Source organism: Triticum dicoccoides, chromosome 3B (assembly GCF_002162155.2).
Source record: "Triticum dicoccoides isolate Atlit2015 ecotype Zavitan chromosome 3B, WEW_v2.0, whole genome shotgun sequence".
NCBI classification, from domain to species: domain Eukaryota; kingdom Viridiplantae; phylum Streptophyta; class Magnoliopsida; order Poales; family Poaceae; genus Triticum; species Triticum dicoccoides.
The window spans coordinates 300,865,453-300,884,002 of record NC_041385.1 but is presented as its reverse complement, the minus strand read 5'-3'; the positions used below and the strand labels follow the sequence as shown (position 1 = coordinate 300,884,002).

Genomic DNA, 18,550 nt, shown 5'->3' with positions numbered 1-18,550 from the left:
GGCGCGGAGTCCCGAGGAATCAGCCAAAGGTTTTCATTCTAGTGCAACAAGACCAAGACTGCCAGGACGGCAGGACGGAGGTCATCCCCGAGCCCACCGCAGTGTCACGACCAAAGGCTTTTCGCAGGAGAAGACTACTTTTGTTAGGATAAGCTGTACTACTTGTACCCTTTCAAATCTGGCCGTTGTGGGATCGCTTCCTGCTAACCTTTGGGAAGAGGACCAAGGCCACTATAAATAGGACTTAGCCACCACCATAGAGGGGATCGGATCCATTCTCACCCGACCATCTCACCAGCTCTCTCGAGCTCAAGAACACCTCATCTCCTAAAGCCAGGTCATCCACTGTACTAACTAGTAGAATGCCCGTGCGTTGTCACGGGCTTTTGAAATATTTCACTGGAGTTATATAAACACATGTTAAATTTTACATGTAATAAAGACACAATAGCACGAGTGCAACCGTGTAATAATTGAAGTCCACTTTACTTGCAATATAAATAGATCATAAAAGCAAGTTGATGATTCATACATAAGAGCGATGATCCAACTAAGAATTATTACTAATTAAGATATTCTTGATTCGATTAAGAAATTCTCGCACAATATCAGTAATGTTGTTTTTAGCTTTATTTGTATGATATTTGAGCAAGCATAATAAAAACTTCTTCCTCAACTCATAACCATCTTACACAAGCAATATATGTAGTTAACATGAATACTTTAGTTGAAGGTCTTAAAATGTGTAACGGAGAATACTCACCACGGCCATTTAAATATTTTGCTGGTATTATATATAAACATAACAGGTGTTAAAATTTGCATGTATATAAAAGATAACAAATGGAAAATAATTTAAATCCATTTCATTGGCAATGTTAATGTTTTGCAAACTTTTTTCATAACATACATGATTGATGCAATGATGGTAATATCTTTAGGGGTGCAGACATAATCTGCCGTTATGATATCACAATGAGCCAAATCACATGAATAAAAAAATGGATGAAAGAACAGAACGATAATCACAGTAAAAATAATATCCCATGTGTAACATTTATTTATTTTGCCTTTAATGTTCTTATTATGGGCTATCCTCGCTTGCACGTTCTTCACTCTATAAAACTCGCTGAATTTTCGTCTCCTCCGAACGACGTCGCCTCGGGACCCTTGTCGATGGATTCTTTTTAAACATCGACATAATCCATCTCATTCTTCAAAAATAAACATATATAAAAATACACCCTTTAAGTTATCATGTGCATCACACATACAAAAAATAATAGTTATTTGTATGCATCTCATCTTGTAGTTGAGTAAAACTTGATGATATCGTTACATCAATGGCAGTGTCAGTTGACATTTTGAAAGTTTCATCCGAATCCATCAGTTGAAACACTTATCCAGAAATCTGAAGCATATAAATATATAAACATATAAATGACATTTTTATATTATAAACATGTAAATAAAAGTGAGACAAACCAAATTTTTCACAAACTAAAAAAACTTATCCTCATAGTACAGCCACTCAGAGCCGCTCCTCTCACCTTCTCCCCTCACAGCTACTCCCATCCATGGTGCCTCCCCTCCCCTCGACGGCGGCGTCCGGGCCCTCCTCTCCCTGCACCAGCCCACCTCTTTGCTTATGCCCTCCCCCTCCCCGGCCTTCGACAAGCACCCCAGCGCTCGCGACGCAAGGCACAGAAGCGCAGTCTGTCTCGGCCGCCGCCGCCGTCGTCTCGTCGCCGCTCGGAAACACCGATGCCCATGAAGACAACAAGGACTACGAGGGCTCCTTCGGCCCCGAGATCGTCTGCCTCCACTCCCAGGAGGCGGTCGCCAGGCAGGGTCCGCACGCAGGTCGACGCCATCCACCACTGCTTCTCGTGACGCCATGCCGACCACGCCTCCAGCGTCCTCGCAGAGCTCGCAAAAATGGTAATCCCTGAACCCCACACGGGCCATACTGATATGTGCCCTTCCGCACCTGTTCAGGTGTCGTTTGTGTATTTGGTGGAACCTTGGACAATCCTCATGTTCATTTTCAGTTTAGCAATGGCCATGTGTGGTAATGTCACTTCTCCGAAAGATGTTTGTGAACTGAAAACTGAAATTTCACTATGACTGGGATGTACAGAGCCGTTAGGGACCCCTAGAGTTATGCAACTGTTAGAACCAAAGAGATGAGTCTGGATGAGCATTGCTATTTTCATATCCTATTGGTGCTTGAGACTGCTTTTATCTATTCCAAAGCTCCCCCTTAATCACACTTCTTCAGTTATGTTCTTGGTCATATAATTTCTTGTTGTTACAACCGTTATCTAGTTGTATTTTTTCTGGATGCTATTCTTTCATCATAGGCCTTTTATTCTGTAGGTAAATTAGAGGTTTATTAAATTATTATTTCAGTAATTTATGGGTTAACTTCTCCTTGAGCTGGCTCTTGTCTCCACATGCCTTTTGCTCCCTTAACCTCCTCCTTCCTATGAAATCTTTGTAAGAAGGTACATTTCAGTACAAAAGTAAACAGGTATATTTTAGTATAAGAAAACTGAGTATTTTCACAAAGTATCAGTAGAAATTAAATATTAGCATGACAAGATATTTTAGTACCTTCTGTGAAGAAATAGTGCAAGTGAAATCAGTCAGGGAGTACTACCTGAACAATATCATCACAACTTGACAAGTATGAAACCGAACCTTTAGTTTCACCAGGTGGCTATCCTTGTCATCTCCAGATTGAAGCCTCTCATCTTAGCCTCTTCTCCAAGCATGCACCGAAGACTGTAGAAAGAGTTTCGGTAATTTCCTGGTACCACATGATTAGGTGTGGATGTGTCTTCCAGTTCAGATTCTGCTTTGCAGCTAGGTAATCCAAGCAAATATATGTTAGATTTTCTCTACTATCTGATAATATCTGATCATGTTGTCACAAAGTTTGGAGATAGTATCAAAATAAAAAGAAAGGAAAATGCATGAAGAACAAAGGATATTATTCGATTGAATCAGTGTTGTAAGATTAAAGATGTATGCTGTCGGGAAAGATAGTCTTTTATGTATCTGATCTTGTTGGACTGTTTGGAGATTTCACATTGTGTCACCAAAGTGAAATGATTTCTTAAGTCAAATAAAGTTTTCTTCTCCATGTTGTGGTCAAGCTATAACTTATGCTGATCTGTAAAAAACATTGTTTTTGAAGGATGGGTCTACATGGAGGATGAACAAGTTCACAGACTTCTCACCATTCTTGATGCCGCACCCATGTGATTCACATCTCTGGGAACGCCATCTCTTCCATCGTGTGCTTTGTATGTTACTACTTGCCTGAGCACCTGTTTTCCACTTTCTTATCAATTCTATAAATTCTTTGTGCAAAGGGTTGGTTAGTGGAATTTACCTGGAACTTATGATTGACGTCTTTCCTGGGCAGAGTTCCTGGACACCGGAGTCTCCCCCTGGACCTAACTTCCGCCAATGGCCAACTACTTGACACCTGAACAAAGGGATAAAAGTCAGAGGCATGGGGATGATGATGTCATGGATGTAAGCTCTTTCCATGTTTGTTACAATAATGCTTCTCAGCAGTCTTGGTGTCCAATAATTTGAATTGTCATCTAATGCATTGCTTGCTACAGGTTTGGAAAATGGTAACAACGAGAGTTCTTCATGCAGTAAGAAACCAGTAAGAACTGAACTTAGTTTTGTACCATTGCGGTTTGCAAAGCTTTGGAGGCAACTTAATGTTTAAGCTCTCTAATTTGTCATTCTCACATATGAAATTGTCCCGTTATCTAGTTGTATTTTTTCTGGATGCTATTCTTTCATCATAGGCCTTTTATTCTGTAAGGTAAATTAGAGGTTTATTAAATTATTATTTAAGTAATTTATGGGTTAACTTCTCCTTGAGCTGGCTCGTGTCTCCACATGCCTTTTTCTCCCTTAACCTCCTCCTTCCTATGAAATATTTGTAAGAAGGTACATTTCAGTACAAAAGTAAACAGGTATATTTTAGTATAAGAAAACTGAGTATTTTCACAAAGTATCAGTAGAAATTAAATATTAGTATGACAAGATATCTTAGTACCTTCTGTGAAGAAATAGTACAAGTGAAATCAGTCAGGGAGTACTACCTGAACAATATCATCACAACTTCACAAGTATGAAACCGAACCTTTAGTTGCACCAGGTGACTATCCTTGTCATCTCCAGATTGAAGCCTCTCATCTTAGCCTCTTCTCCAAGCATGCACCGAAGACTGTAGAAAATGCAGAACAATGTACATGTGAATTGGAATCTCAACCTTCAGTGCACAGATATTTTTTGAACTATTGTCAACTCTGTACATGGTCCAGATTAGCTCATAATGATACCTCTCCAATTCTTGCTTGCTTGCTACACCACCCTGAAATTGCAAACAAGATCATAGATTAGTTCAAATGATGATCAGTATGTCATGCACACCTAGGGAATCAGGTGTCATCTTAGTATATTTGTATGCTTCTCTTCATAGCTTTCCTCAGTAATCTCATGTACTGCTTCTCAAACATATGCGTCGGGCAACCCGGAGGTACATGTGATTGATTTAATTTCCCCTTTTATATGAAGATCATTACATATGTCAGCCAATGCAATCTGAATCATGTCACGTTAGTACATTCAAGTTTCCGATATCTGTTTCTATTCTGAATCAAATTTGAATAACACGCCAGACTCCATCTAAAGCTTGTGAAATTTTTCCTCTGTTAAGATTTAGAAAGAATAAGAGATGGCCGATATCTGTTTCGAGTTTAGATGGAGTTGCGGCCATTGTCGCCTTAGAAAGAATAACAGAGCTTCAGTAGTTCAGTTCATATGCATCTAATCACATGAACAAAATTCAGAATACATACTACAGTTTGTATTGGTCTACTCACAAGAAAAAAAAATCACCACCGAAGATTTAAAACACATACTTCAGTTAAGATTTGTTAACTTGGTTGTTGCCGATTACCACACTAAACTGAAATAAACCAGCAATAGGAAAGACGGAATTAAGATTTCGGACAACTTAATAATCATGGAGAATTAGCATCTGTTTGTAGATTGTCCAGAGTGGAATCAAATTAGATTTTGTTATAGATTGAAACTAACAAAATAAACACATTTTCTAGAAGTGTAATCTTGATAGTGGAAAACATCACAAAGGGCATTAGGCATGCAAGCAGATCAATTAGTCCTAGCAAATCTATAACACCGGTAGTTTTCAAATTAGTCCTAGCAAATCTAGATTGACACTAAACCTTCTACTAAAAATGTCAAACTAAACAGTAACTTTGCATCGTCTGGTCAGTGCGTCTACAATTCGACATGAGTGATTAATTAAGTTGGCATCTTTTTTTCCTGAAGAGAGTTGGCAGATGATTGTAACTTGCAACAACTGATATATATGTGTAGCATGCACGCACACCTAGCTAGCTTGATGCTAATGGTCAACGACTAACAATCAAATGAATACCTGCACGGTGCTTAACCAATAATAATTCAGCAAATTAGAAGTTAATGAAAGCATCTAATTAATTGACTGCACATGGTCAACGACTAACAATCAAACTAAGACGGGCCTGGCACTTAATTCTCCCTAACTAATCATATAATTCAGTAATAGCTAATCAAAGCATCGAACTAATAAATTACCAGAATATGGATGCAGAGGCAGTTGGTTGTGGTGCCTTGGACCTCTGGATCCCAAGGTAGGCGAGCTAGGTTGCAGTTGGCCCTCTGGACGCCATTCACCATGTCTTGATGGCCGCCTCCGCCTCCAGAACATAACTTACCAAGCATCCATTTAGGCATAGCATCAATTAACTGGACTGAATAATTAATCAAGAGAATTAACTACTGAAGATCAATTGATGATGAGCGGAAGAGAGAATTGTTTGGGTGAGTACTCACGAATTTGCTGCCCTTGGATCTGCCGGTGCCCTTGTCGGCGATGACGACGGCCTCGAGGATCTCGCTGAAGTGCTCGAAGTGGACGCGCACGCCCTCCTTGCTCGTCTCCCACGCCAGGCCACCTACAAACACCTTCATCAGCCTCGTGTCGCCGCCGCCCCTTAATGATCCATGGACATTCTCTTCTCCTTCATCTAGCTCTGGGCTCAGCCTCTCTCGATCTCCTTCTGGAAGTGCGGAGATGGCGGCACCAAAACCCTAGAGGAGAGGGAGAAGAGCAGAAGGGGGTCGCCGTCGGATCGGGGTCGTGATCGCCGGCGTCACCTCGCCCGATCCCACAGCAGATAGCCGCCTCCTGCTAGCGCGACGGCGAAGGTTTGGATCGGCCGCGGAGGGGGCGTAGGGGTGGATCAGCCGGGGCACCGGGATGGATCGGCCGGGGAGGGGGAGTAGGGGTGGATCGAGCGTGAGATCGGGCATGCGGAGGTCTGGTCGGCGGTGGAGATCGATCTGCTCTGGGCAGGAGAGTTTTTTTGGCCAAGGTTTTTTTTTGGCACAGATGGGATGATGACGAAATAAACCGCGCGGACTATTCATCAACTGCTCCATTAGGAGTAGAGATTCATCCTCAGCCCTCCGAGGCAATCCACCAAAACGCTGGAGTAGGGTATTACACCGCAAGGTGGCCCGAACCAGGATAAACTGCCGTGTCTCTCTCTCTGTTCAAGCTCGAAGTGCTAGGCTTAGGAGGATCACGAGAAGGCAGGCTGGGTAGGTTGAGATCTCCGCAGGTACCCCAGAGTTCGAACCTCTCAAGGGTTTGTGAAACCTGTAATCTGACATTTGGCGCGTCACGTAGGGGTGCCTCAGGTCTTCTCTTCCGTCGACCAGTCCCCCGCCGCTCCACCAACGCCATGGCCGACGCCCCGAGGGCACATTTCGAGCACTGGGTGGTTCGGGCCTCCATGATGACGCCTGCCGACGAGGAGGATCTCCACTCCGCCCTGCTCGCGGCCCGCACTCTGCCTGGGGCGGCCGGCCGCGGGGGTCGCAGGGCATAGCCTTCCCCACAGGCGTCGCACCACAACCGCGCCGTCGCGCGGTCTACAAACTACGCTGCAGCAACCGCACCGCACACGCGCAGGGAACAGGCAAACATGTGGGCCGCAGTCATCGTGGCTCGAGAGCTCCCGAGGTGCAGGCTATTGGAAAGCGGCTGCGATGCCCTGCTGGAACGGGTCACCGAGCTACTGGATGCGTTGTGCAGGGGTGCAGTGCCATTCTGCACCCTGCCCACGTCCCAAGCGGTGGTAGGGGCGTGCGCCCGTCCCCGACATAACCGCGCGCCCCCTCCCAGGGACCCCGAAGAGCCTCTCGACCCCGGAGCAGCCCGAACCCGTCCGAATGTGCCACCTCAGCATGGGGCTGCATCGGGCGGCATCACTAGGGGCCACGCTCGAGTGTCGGCCCCTGGACGATAGAACCACTGGGCGACTGAAGGAGGCGGGGACGTGAGGTAGCCAGGCGGTGTTTCTGGTGCGGCCAGCCCGAAAAGCTACGTCCCCGTCGCGATGGATCCAAGGCACGCGCTGGGAGAGGGCCCCAGTTGATCCCCCACACCAGGCTGGGCGCTCGACATATACGAAGCCGAGCTCTCCTTCGAGCCGCCGCCGAGCCCTGCCAACGTCTCCAACGGCGACAACCTCTGGGTATAGCTAACGCCACAGGGGCATGCTTACCTGACCTTGGATCGCAGGTGAACCAGGGCATAGCTACCACAAGGACTCTCAGGACGGCGGATCCCCCACAGGAGCGCGAAGGACATTGGGAGCAGCGCGGAGGAAGCCCAGCGCCAGGGCCTTCCTCGTGCTGCGCGGAGCAGGGCCCTGCCTGGAGGTAGGTTCCCCACCAGGGAAGGTGCCGGCAAGCCCTTCTCCCCGGCGGGGGGCCTACGGTCGCAGAGAACGCCGCCAGCGTCCCCCTTGGTGGTCGGGGGTGTCGCACGGCAGGGTCCTCAACGGGCGACATGAAGCAAGGCTCTGGCCTGTGAAGGTCTCCGCTCGTGATACTCTCACGTAATAATGAGTGGGGTTGTATATGCCCGGACTCTCCTGAGATCCGCCCAGGGGCCTCACGGGGGCTCCCGCCCATGTCCTAGTGGAAGCACCATGCTCCGCGCTGGCCATCGACACTATCCCCAATGACTATGCCCAGCCAGTGGAAGCACTTAGCTCCGCGCTGGTGAGAATACTTGAAGACTAGCTAGGTGCCGGACGCGGTCATTTGCTTTTGCCTCTTTTTTGTACTTGTTCATCGACTTCTTGAAGCAGTTTGGTTTTCGTGCGTTTATAAAAATGGGGGGCGCTTTCTCGTCTTGCGTTGCTCTCTTGCCTTCAGTTCTTACGTATTTCTTAAGCTCGTGATTGTCGCCTTGCCCTCAAGCGCCTCGCGGGCGGGGGCTGGGTACGGTGTGCGCGCTGGATCGGTCGTTTTCCCCCCGAGGGCTCAAGCGTGCGACCACCACGCGCGCCCACCTCACCACGATCTGGCAGCTGCTTCCTCGCGAGGTACTCTAGGACAGGTCAGCAGGCCCCTCGGGAGGCTCAGAACCTCCCGAGCCCGCGGCAGGCTCACCTCAAGAGAAGAAGCGCCGCTGCGACACCAGGGCTCAATTGAGACCCGCAGAGTCAAAGATAAGTCATAATAACTACCGCGCTTGGGAACCCACAGCCCTGCTGGGTCGCGCTCCGAGCGCTACTTCAAAAGCATTTCGTAATTTCATACATCATTAGGGGCCCCCTTTTCAAAATGCTCTCACGAGGATGGGTTCAAGTTCTTGTCATACAGGTCAAAGCAAAAGAAACACTGGCCTAGCTGGATGCGCCTTCTTCATCAACTTCGTGTGCGCTGCTCGCGTCATGGCGACCATTCTCCTCATCATCGCTACCCGCGCCGTCTTCTTCGGCCACAGTCATGACTGTGTCGTCCTCCGGAGCAAATTCCGCTACCAGGGCATCCACATGATCGTCCACCCACCCAGACAGGTTGTCCTAAATAACCAAGGGCACGGAGGCTAACACAACATTGAAGTCGAAGTGAGGATCGCAGTTGAGGAGGTGGCTGAAGACACATGAGAATCCGTGCCCAAGAAGACCCCGGCTACTATCCGCTACAAGCTCGCGAGTCCTCGCGGCCCGAGCCTCCAGGCGGGTCATGATGTCTGTGAAGAAGTTGAGGTGGCTGGCGTAATCATTCTCATGCTGGTGAGGAGCGCTCTCGTCACATATGGTGCCCAAGGCGCAGTTAGCTCTGATTCTAAGACCCTGGAGCATCAAGGCGTGCTCGCGCTGCAGCGTCCGATGGTGATTCGCTTCGTTCGCGGTCCTCTCCGCCAGGGACGCGGTATCCTTGATTTCTTGCTGAAGGGAAGATAGTTCGGCGCGGGCAGAGGCCAAAGCAGATTTGGAAGAAGTCAGGGGTTTTTGAGCGGCGCTCTCACGTTGTTCCGTAGACTGCAGCTTCGCCTTCAGGGCGGAGGTCCTACCTTCAAGCTCGGCCTTTAGTAGCTCCAAATCCAGGCGTTACCCCTCCGCCAAGTTAGCACGCGCCTTTGCCACCCTCTCCTCCACCTCCAGCTGAACCTGGGCTTCTCGGGCGGCGACGACATCCTCAGCCGCGGCAGCCTGGCGCTCCCTCACCTCCAGCCTCTCCAACGCCATGCTGTGCTCCACGATCTCCAATGTCAAGTCATCATGGCGTCTCAGGAGCTCCGCCTCCGCAAAGGCCGCCTCGTCTACTGAGGAGGCCAGGAGGACGCGACGCTCCTTAGCTTCTCACTCAAGGGCCGCATTTGAAGATAGGAGCTCCCGCTCCCGCTCCTCGGCCGCCTCGCGACAATGGTTGGCGGACTCAGCCTCCTCCATAGCATGGGCGAAAGACTAATGAGAAGTCGCAAGCGAGGCCGCCACAAGCGCGTCGGCCTCGAGCTATGTCTTGAGCTTGCGTTCGTTTTCCTCGAAGAAGAGAGGGTGATGCAGTAGAGTAGCGTAATTATTTCCCTCCGTTTTTGAGAACCAAGGTACCAATCCAGTAGGAGGCTCCTCAAAAGTCCCACGCACCTATACAAACAAACTGAGGACTCGCAACCAACGCAATAAAGGGGTTGTCAATCCCTTCACGGCCACTTGCGAAAGTGAGATCTAATAAAGATAATAAGATAAGATAAATATATTTTTGGTATTTTATAATATAGATGCAAAAAGTAAAGACGCAAATAAAAGTAGATTGGAAGCAAATATGATAAGAGATAGACCCGGGGCCATAGGTTTCACTAGTGGCTTCTCTCAAGATAGCATAAGTATTACGGTGGGTGAACAAATTACTGTCGAGCAATTGATAGAAAAGTGAATAATTATGAGATTATCTATGCATGATCATGTATATAGGCATCACGTCCGCAACAAGTAGACCGACTCCTGCATGCATTTACTACTATTACTCCGCACATCGACCGATCCTGCCTGCATCTAGAGTATTAAGTTCATAAGACCAGAGTAGCGCATTAAGAAAGATGACATGACGTAGAGGGATAAACTCAAGCAATATGATATAAACCCCATCTTGTTATCCTCGATGGCAACAATACAATACGTGCCTTGCAACCCTTTTTGTCACTGGGTAAGGACACCGCAAGATTGAACCCAAAGCTAAGCACTTCTCCCATGGCAAGAAAGATCAATCTAGTAGGCCAAACCAAACTGATAATTCGAAGACACTTGCAAAGATAACTCAATCACATATAAAAGAATTCAGAGAAGATTCAAATATTATTCATAGATAAACTTGATCATAAACCCACAATTCATAGGATCTCGACAAACACACTGCAAAAAGAGTTTACATCGAATAGATCTCCACAAGAGAGGGGGAGAACATTGTATTGAGATCCAAAAAGAGAGAAGAAGCCATCTAGCTAATAACTATGGACCCATAGGTCTGTGGTAAACTACTCACAACTCATCAGAGGGACAAGGATGTTGATGTAGAAGCCCTCTGTGGCCGGTTTCCCCTCCGACAGAACACCGGCGAAGGCTCCAAGATGGGATCTCGCGGATACAGAAGGTTACGGTGGTGGAAATTGTGTTTCGTATGCTCCCTGGATGTTTTTGGGGTACGTAGGCTTATATAGGAGGAAGAAGTACGTCGGTGGCCGCCCGAGGGGCCCACGAGATAGGGGCGCGCCCTATAGGAGGGGCCCTCCTATCTCGTGGAGGCCTCGGCTGCTTCTTGACTTGCACTCCAAGTCCTCTGGATCACGTTCGTTCCAAAAATCACGCTCCCGAAGGTTTCATTCCGTTTGGACTCCGTTTGATATTCCTTTTCTTCAAAATACTGAAATAGGCAAAAAAAACAACAATATGGGTTGGGCCTCCGGTTAGTAGGTTAGTCCCAAAAATGATATAAATGTGTAAAATAAAGCCCATAAACATCCAAAAGGGGTAATATAATAGCATGGAACAATCAAAAATTATAGATACGTTGGAGACGTATCAAGCATCCCCAAGCTTAATTCCTGCTCATTCTCGAGTAGGTAAATGATAAAAAAGAAATTTTTGATGTGGAATGCTACCTAGCATAATTCTCAATGTAATTTTCTTTATTGTGGCGTGGATGTTCAGATCCAAGTGATACAAAAAAAGTTCATATTAACATGAAAATGGTGATACTTCAAGCATACTAGTTAAAGTAATCATGTCTTCTCAAAATAACATGGCCAAAGAAATTTATCCCTACAAAATCATATAGTCTGGCTATTGCTCTATCTTCATCACACAAAGTATTTAATCATGCACAACCCTGATGACAAGCCAAGCAATTGTTTCATACTTTAATAATCTCAAACTTTTCAACTTTCACGCAATACATGAGCGTGAGCCATGGACATAGCACTATATGTGGAATAGAATGGTGGTTGTGGGAAAGAAAAAAAGGAGAAGATAGTCTCACATCAACTAGGCGTATCAACGGGCTATGGAGATGCCCATTAATAGATATCAATGTGAGTGAGTAGGGATTGCCATGCAACGGATGCACTAGAGCTATAAATATATGAAAGCTCAACAAAAGAAACTAAGTGGGTGTGCATCCAACTTTCTTGCTCACGAAGACCTAGGGCACTTTGAGGAAGCCCATCATTTGATTATACAAGCCAAGTTTTATAATGAAAAATTCCCACTAGTACATGAAAAATGACAACATATGAGACTCTCTATCATGAAGATCATAGTGCTATTTTGAAGCACAAGTGTGGAAAAAGAGATAGTACCATTGTCCCTTCTCTCTTTTTCTCTCATTATATTTTTTTCTTTTTCTTTTTTCTCTTTTTTTTCTCTTTTTTTTTCTTTGGCCTTTTTTTCCTTTTTGGCCTTTTTTCATAAAGTCCGAAGTCTCATCCCGACTTGTGGGGGAATCATAGTCTTCATCATCCTTTCCTCGCTAGGAAAATGCTCTAATAATGAAGATCATCACACTTTTATGGATTTACAACTCAAAGCTAGAACAAGATATGACTCTATATGAATGCCTCCGGCGGTGTACCGGGATATGCAATGAATCAAGAGTGACATGTATGAAAATTATGAAGGTGGTCTTGCCATAAATACAATATCAACTACATGATCATGCAAAGAGCAATATGACAAAAGTAATGCGTGTCATATGAACGGAATGGTGGAAAGTTGCATGGAAATATATCTCGGAATGGCTATGGAAATGCCATAATAGGTATGGTGGCTGTATTGAGGAAGGTAAATGGTGGGTGTATGGTACCAGCGAAAGTTGCACAGCACAAGAAAGGCTAGCAATGATGGAAGGGTGAAAGGGTGCATATAATCCATGGACTCAACATTAGTCAAAAGAACTCATATACTTGTTGCAAAAATCTAGAAGTCATCAAAAACCAAAGCACTACGCGCATGCTCCTAGGGGGATAGATTGGTAGGAAAAGACCATCGCTCGTCCCCGACCGTCACTCATAAGGAAGACAATCAATAAATAAAATTGTGCTCCAACTTCATCACAAAGTGGTTCACCATACGTGCATGCTACGGGAATCTCAAACTTCAACACAAGCATTCTTCAAATCCATAATCACCCAACTAGCATGACTTTAATATCACTACCTCCATGTCTCAAAACAATTATCAAGCATCAAAATGATCATAGCATCCAATTCACTTTCTATGATAGTTTTTATTATATCCAACTTGGATATTCATCATTCTAGGACCAACTTTAAAACCATAGCAAATACCATGCTGTTCTAAAAGACTCTCAAAATGATATAAGTGAAGCATGAGAGACTAGTAATTTCTTCAAAATTAAGTCACCACCGTGCTCTAAAAAATATAAGTGAAGCACTAGAGCAAAAACTATCAAGCTCAAAAGATATAAGTGAAGCACATAGAGTATTCTAGCAAATTCTAACAAAAGTGGCTTCTCCCAAAAGGTGTGTACAGCAAGGATGATTGTGGTAAACTAAAAGGCAAAGACTAATATAATACACGACGCTCCAAGCAAAACACATATCATGTGGCGAATAAAAATATAGCTCCAAGTAAAGTTACCAATGAACGAAGACGAAAGAGGGGATGCCTTCCCGGGGCATCCCCAAGCTTAGGCTTTTGGCTATCCTTGAATATCTTAGGGTGCCTTGGGCATCCCCAAGCTTAGGCTCTTGCCACCCTTTATTCCATAGTCCATAAATGCTTTACCCAAAACTTGAAAACTTCACAACACAAAACTCAACATGAAACCTTATAAGCTCCGTTAGTGAAAGAAAACAAAACCACCACATAAGGTACTGCAATTAACTCATTCTTTATATATTTTGGTGTTAAACCTACTGTATTCCAACTTCTCTATGGTTTATAAACTATTTTACCAGCCATAGATGCATTGAAATAAGCAAACAGCACACGAAAAACAGGATCTGTCAAAAACAGAACAGTCTGTAGCAATCTGTACCTAACGCAAACTTCTGGAACTCTAAAAATCCTACCAAAATAGGAAGTCCTGGAAAATTTGTTTATTGATCAGCATAAAAAATAATCAACGCAAAATAACGTTCCTGTGATTTAACAAAATTATATTCGTGCGCGCAAAGTTTCTGTTTTTCAGCAAAATCAAATCAACTATCATCATAGGTTATCCTATAGGTTCTACTTGGCACAAACACTAATTAAAAGACAAAAACACATCCAAACAGAAGGTATATGCAATATTTATTACTAAACAGGAGCAAAAACAAAAAACATAAAGAAAATTGGGTTGCCTCCCAACTAGCGCTATCGTTTAACGCCCCTAGCTAGGCATAAAAGCAAAGATAGATCTAACGAGTGCCATCTTTGGCACTAGGAATGGAGGATCTCCTCTCTATAGCATTCATTCTTCTATTTAAGGTAAGCACATGGCCATTAATGGAAGAAGTAAGATTAAGCACGTTACGGAAGTTTGCCTCTAAACTAGACTTCATCTCTTGAATAATTTCATTTTTATAAAAGCACAAGAGAGTAGTTGATTCAACCTTATCGTTCATAGGGTGCCCAAATATGGTTTTCATTTTTTTATAAGTATCTATAGCATCCCTTTCAAGAAAACTTCCTTCAAAAATAGAATCTAAAGCTTGTTTAAAAGAAGCGGGCAAGCCAACATAAAAACTTTTTAAGTAATCTTCAATTGATATTGTGGCACATAGCTAGCCTGAATCCTTAATAACCTATCCCAAGCATCTTTTAAAGACTCATCAAGTAAATAGCGAAAAATTTCAGAGTCATCCTCATCAAAATTATTCAATCTTTCATTGGAGACCCCGGTGGGTCTTTCTATAGCGTCATTATTCATGAGCTTAGAGAGGATAGAGGGGTTATCCAAGGTACTAGAACCTAGGAAAGGGCCCTTAGTTCTTTTTTATTCGGCCATGGCAACGGGAAGGCAAACGAAAAAGAGAGGAGGAGATTGGGAAAGAGAGGGCGAATAAAACGGCAAGGGTGAAGTGGGGGAGAGGAAAACGAGAGGCAAATGGCAAATAATGTAAATGCGAGGGAGATGGGTTTGTGATGGGTACTTGGTATGTCTTGACTTGAGCGGAGACCTCCCCGGCAACGGCGCCAGAAATCCTTCTTGCTACGTCTTGAGCTTGTGTTGGTTTTCCTCGAAGAGGAGAGGGTGATGCAGCAAAGTAGCGTAAGTATTTCCCTTAGTTTTTGAGAACCAAGGTATCAATCCAGTAGGAGGCTCCTCAAAAGTCCCACGCACCTACACAAACAAACTGAGAACTCGTAACCAACGCAATAAAGGGGTTATCAATCCCTTCACGGCCACTTGCAAAAGTGAGATCTAATAAAGATAATAAGATAAGATAAATATATTTTTGGTATTATATAATATAGATGCAAAAAGTAAAGATGCAAATAAAAGTAGATTGGAAGCAAATATGATAAGAGATAGACCCGAGGGCCATAGGTTTCACTAGTGGCTTCTCTCAAGATAGCATAAGTATTACGGTGGGTGAACAAATTATTGTCGAGCAATTGATAGAAAAGCGAATAATTATGAGATTATCTATGCATAATCATGTATATAGGCATCACGTCCGCAACAACTAGACTGACTCCTGTCTGCATCTACTACTATTACTCCACACATTGACCGACTCCTGCCTACATCTAGAGTATTAAGTTCATAAGAACAGAGTAACTCATTAAGAAAGATGACATGATGTAGAGGGAAAAACTCAACAAATATGATATAAACCCCATCTTGTTATCCTCGATGGCAACAATACAATACGTGCCTTGCAACCCTTTCTGTCACTAGGTAAGGACACCGTAAGATTGAACCCAAAGCTAAGCACTTCTTCTGTGGCAAGAAAGATCAATCTAGTAGGCCAAACCAAACTGATAATTCAAAGAGACTTGCAAAGATAACTCAATCACACACAAAAGAATTCAGAGAAGATTCAAATATTATTCATAGATAAACTTGATCATAAACCCACAATTCATTGGATCTCGACAAACACACCGCAAAAAGAGTTTACATCGAATAGATCTCCAAAAAGAGTTTTCATTGTGTTGAGATCCAAAAAGAGAGAAGAAGCCATCTAGCTAATAACTATGGACCCATAGGTCTGTGGTAAACTACTCACAACTCATCGGAGGGACAAGGATGTTGATGTAGAAGCCCTCCATGGTCGATTCCCCCTTCGGCAGAACGCCGACGAAGGCTCCAAGATGGGATCTCGCGGATACAGAAGGTTACGGTGGTGGAAATTGTGTTTCATCTGTTCCCTGGATGTTTTTGGGGTACGTAGGCTTATATAGGAGGAAGAAGTACGTCGGTGGCCACCCGAGGGGCCCACGAGACAGGGTGGCGCGCCCTATAGGGGGGGCCTCCCTCCTATCTCGTGGAGGCCTCGGCTGCTTCTTGACTTGCACTCCAAGTCCTCTAGATCACGTTCGTTCCAAAAATCGCGCTCCCGAAGGTTTCATTCCGTTTGGACTCCGTTTGATATTTCTTTTCTTCAAAATACTGAAATAGGCAAAAAAAAACAGCAATATGGGCTAGGCCTCCGGTTAGTAGGTTAGTCCCAAAAGTGATAAATATGTGTAAAATAAACACCCATAAACATCCAAAAGGGGTAATATAATAGCATGGAATATTCAAAAATTATAGATACGTTGGAGACAATCACCTCGTCGCGCTGAAGTCACCCGAGGTTGATGGCAACCTTCAGCTGCTGCCGCTCATGCGCTAGGCAGCGGCCCTCCGCCTCAAGCCTGGTGTCAACATTAGCAAGATCCCCGCCAAGCTGGATCATCGCATGCATCACCTCACCGAAGAGCTTGAAGCGCACGGCACTGCGCCTGCGTGCGAGCGCCAGCGCATCCCCAAGGCCTTCTTCAGCCCTGGGGGCTACCGAGGAGGCACCGGGCGTCACGCCCGCCGCCGGCCGAGGGCTGGCCGGTGTAGCCCCGCAACCTGAAGACGAAGGTCGCGCAAGGGGCGCACCCATGGCTGCGACGACTATAGGAAGGATCCCCGGTGCGTCCCCCGTCTCACAGGCTGAGCTGCGGAGAGGAGGAGCAGGAAGTTCAGGGCCGGGGCTCCCTTGCTGCATCGTGGCAGCCGGAGTTGGCATCATGCCCTGCGCAGGGCCTGAGCGCCGGGGGCTGCGTGCTGGCGTCAAGCTGGGATCCTTGGAGGCGCTCGCCTCCCGAGGTTTCGACTTTGCGGAAGCCCTGCAAGGCCTTGGTCAGGATAAAACTTGGCACGCAAGGAATCAAAAGCAAGGTACTTAATCATCGACAGCCACATATCTCCTCAGCTTCTGCGGCCGACGGGTGCCATCGCTGCGGCACGAAGATTTCTTCCTCTTCAGGAGTGATTCAAGGCTCATGCGGGGGCCGACCAGGCCCCGGAGGGTGATCCTCGGGCAGAGGAGCGCTCGGCGGGGCATCCGGGGCAGAGGCCCTAGGGGCAGGGGCGCCTGGCGGGGTCTTCTGGCCCGTAACTCCGGAGCCGTTAGTGGGCGCCTCACCGTCGGCAGCCACCTCGAAGCCATCGCCCCGAGCTTCATGAACCACTGCCTCTAGAGCATGGGGTGGCGTCGGCTCCACGGTGATCCCCTTCTGAGCCTTAGGAGCCCCGATCTCCTGGGCCACCAACGGCGCCAGGTCTCCAGAGGACCTTCAACAGCTGCTGGCGGCGAGCGCCACTATCGGTGTACTAAAGCAGGGGCGTTCCTTTGTACCCCTTACTTGTGCACGAGCAGTCAGAGCCGCTCCCACGGCCACGCTTAAGCAGAGCAGGGACAGGGAATCAAAACTGCAAGATGGTCAGACCAACACCAAGATAGAGGCATAAAGAGCAAGAAGGCGAGGTGGTTTCCCCCGGCAAGACCCTTGCCGGGGCAGCCTCCACAACCCCGGCAAGGACCTTGCCGGGGCAGCTTACCCAACGTCAGCAGGGCGCGCCACCCTTGAGCCCCAAGTCTTCCAACGCCACCAACCACGTTGAGACCAAGGCTTGGGAGGCGCCTCCTTTATGGCATGCAGATCTTTGTGAAGACAAGAAACACTCCAAATCAGATGAGGATTAGAAGACGACGAACCTCGGCGAGTTCCTCGCCAAGGAAACCCACGAGACCCCCGGCAAGATCCTTGCTGGGGACGACCACGACGCCATGGCGAGACCCTTGCCGGGGCCCCGGCAAGGCCCTTGCCGAGGACATCCATGAGGCCACAGCCAGGCCCGCGCCAGCCAAGTTTCTACCACCGCTCCCATGCAGCTGCCAGCGCACCAGCTAGGCAGGCACCTACATATTGACATGAGGTTTTCAAGCCAACTCAGCGCATGCCTACGTGGTGGCATGCAAATCTTTGTGAAGGCCCTATCACCGTGCAACCTCAGCAGCCTGCCAGCCTACATGGTGATGACTGCCTCGCTGCCCCACGCGCGTGTCAAGACAGGGCGAAGCGGCGGTAAAGTGAGAGGGACACCTAAGAGGCGCATTAAATGCGTCTTGTCCCCGTAATGGCTAAGCGATAAGCTTAGC

General features: G+C 46.4%; 3 long non-coding RNA genes across 3 annotated transcripts; 1 reads left to right on the top strand and 2 right to left on the bottom strand.

The window, feature by feature from the left end:
• Window positions 1-1,212: 1,212 nt before the first annotated feature.
• LOC119275951 lies at window positions 1,213-3,526 on the bottom strand. The gene is made up of 4 exons (XR_005136106.1): window positions 3,401-3,526; window positions 3,246-3,335; window positions 2,704-2,868; window positions 1,213-1,411 (listed from the first exon to the last, which is right to left on the bottom strand). It is a non-coding gene; the product is annotated as an uncharacterized LOC119275951 (long non-coding RNA).
• On the top strand, window positions 1,533-3,906 carry LOC119275949. Its single transcript, XR_005136104.1, has 4 exons — window positions 1,533-1,941; window positions 3,203-3,311; window positions 3,434-3,546; window positions 3,639-3,906. It is a non-coding gene; the product is annotated as an uncharacterized LOC119275949 (long non-coding RNA).
• Window positions 3,907-4,155: 249 nt separating this feature from the next.
• Window positions 4,156-6,398, bottom strand: LOC119275950. Its single transcript, XR_005136105.1, has 4 exons — window positions 5,935-6,398; window positions 5,677-5,852; window positions 4,374-4,405; window positions 4,156-4,258 (listed from the first exon to the last, which is right to left on the bottom strand). It is a non-coding gene; the product is annotated as an uncharacterized LOC119275950 (long non-coding RNA).
• Between the last annotated feature and the right edge of the window lie 12,152 nt (window positions 6,399-18,550).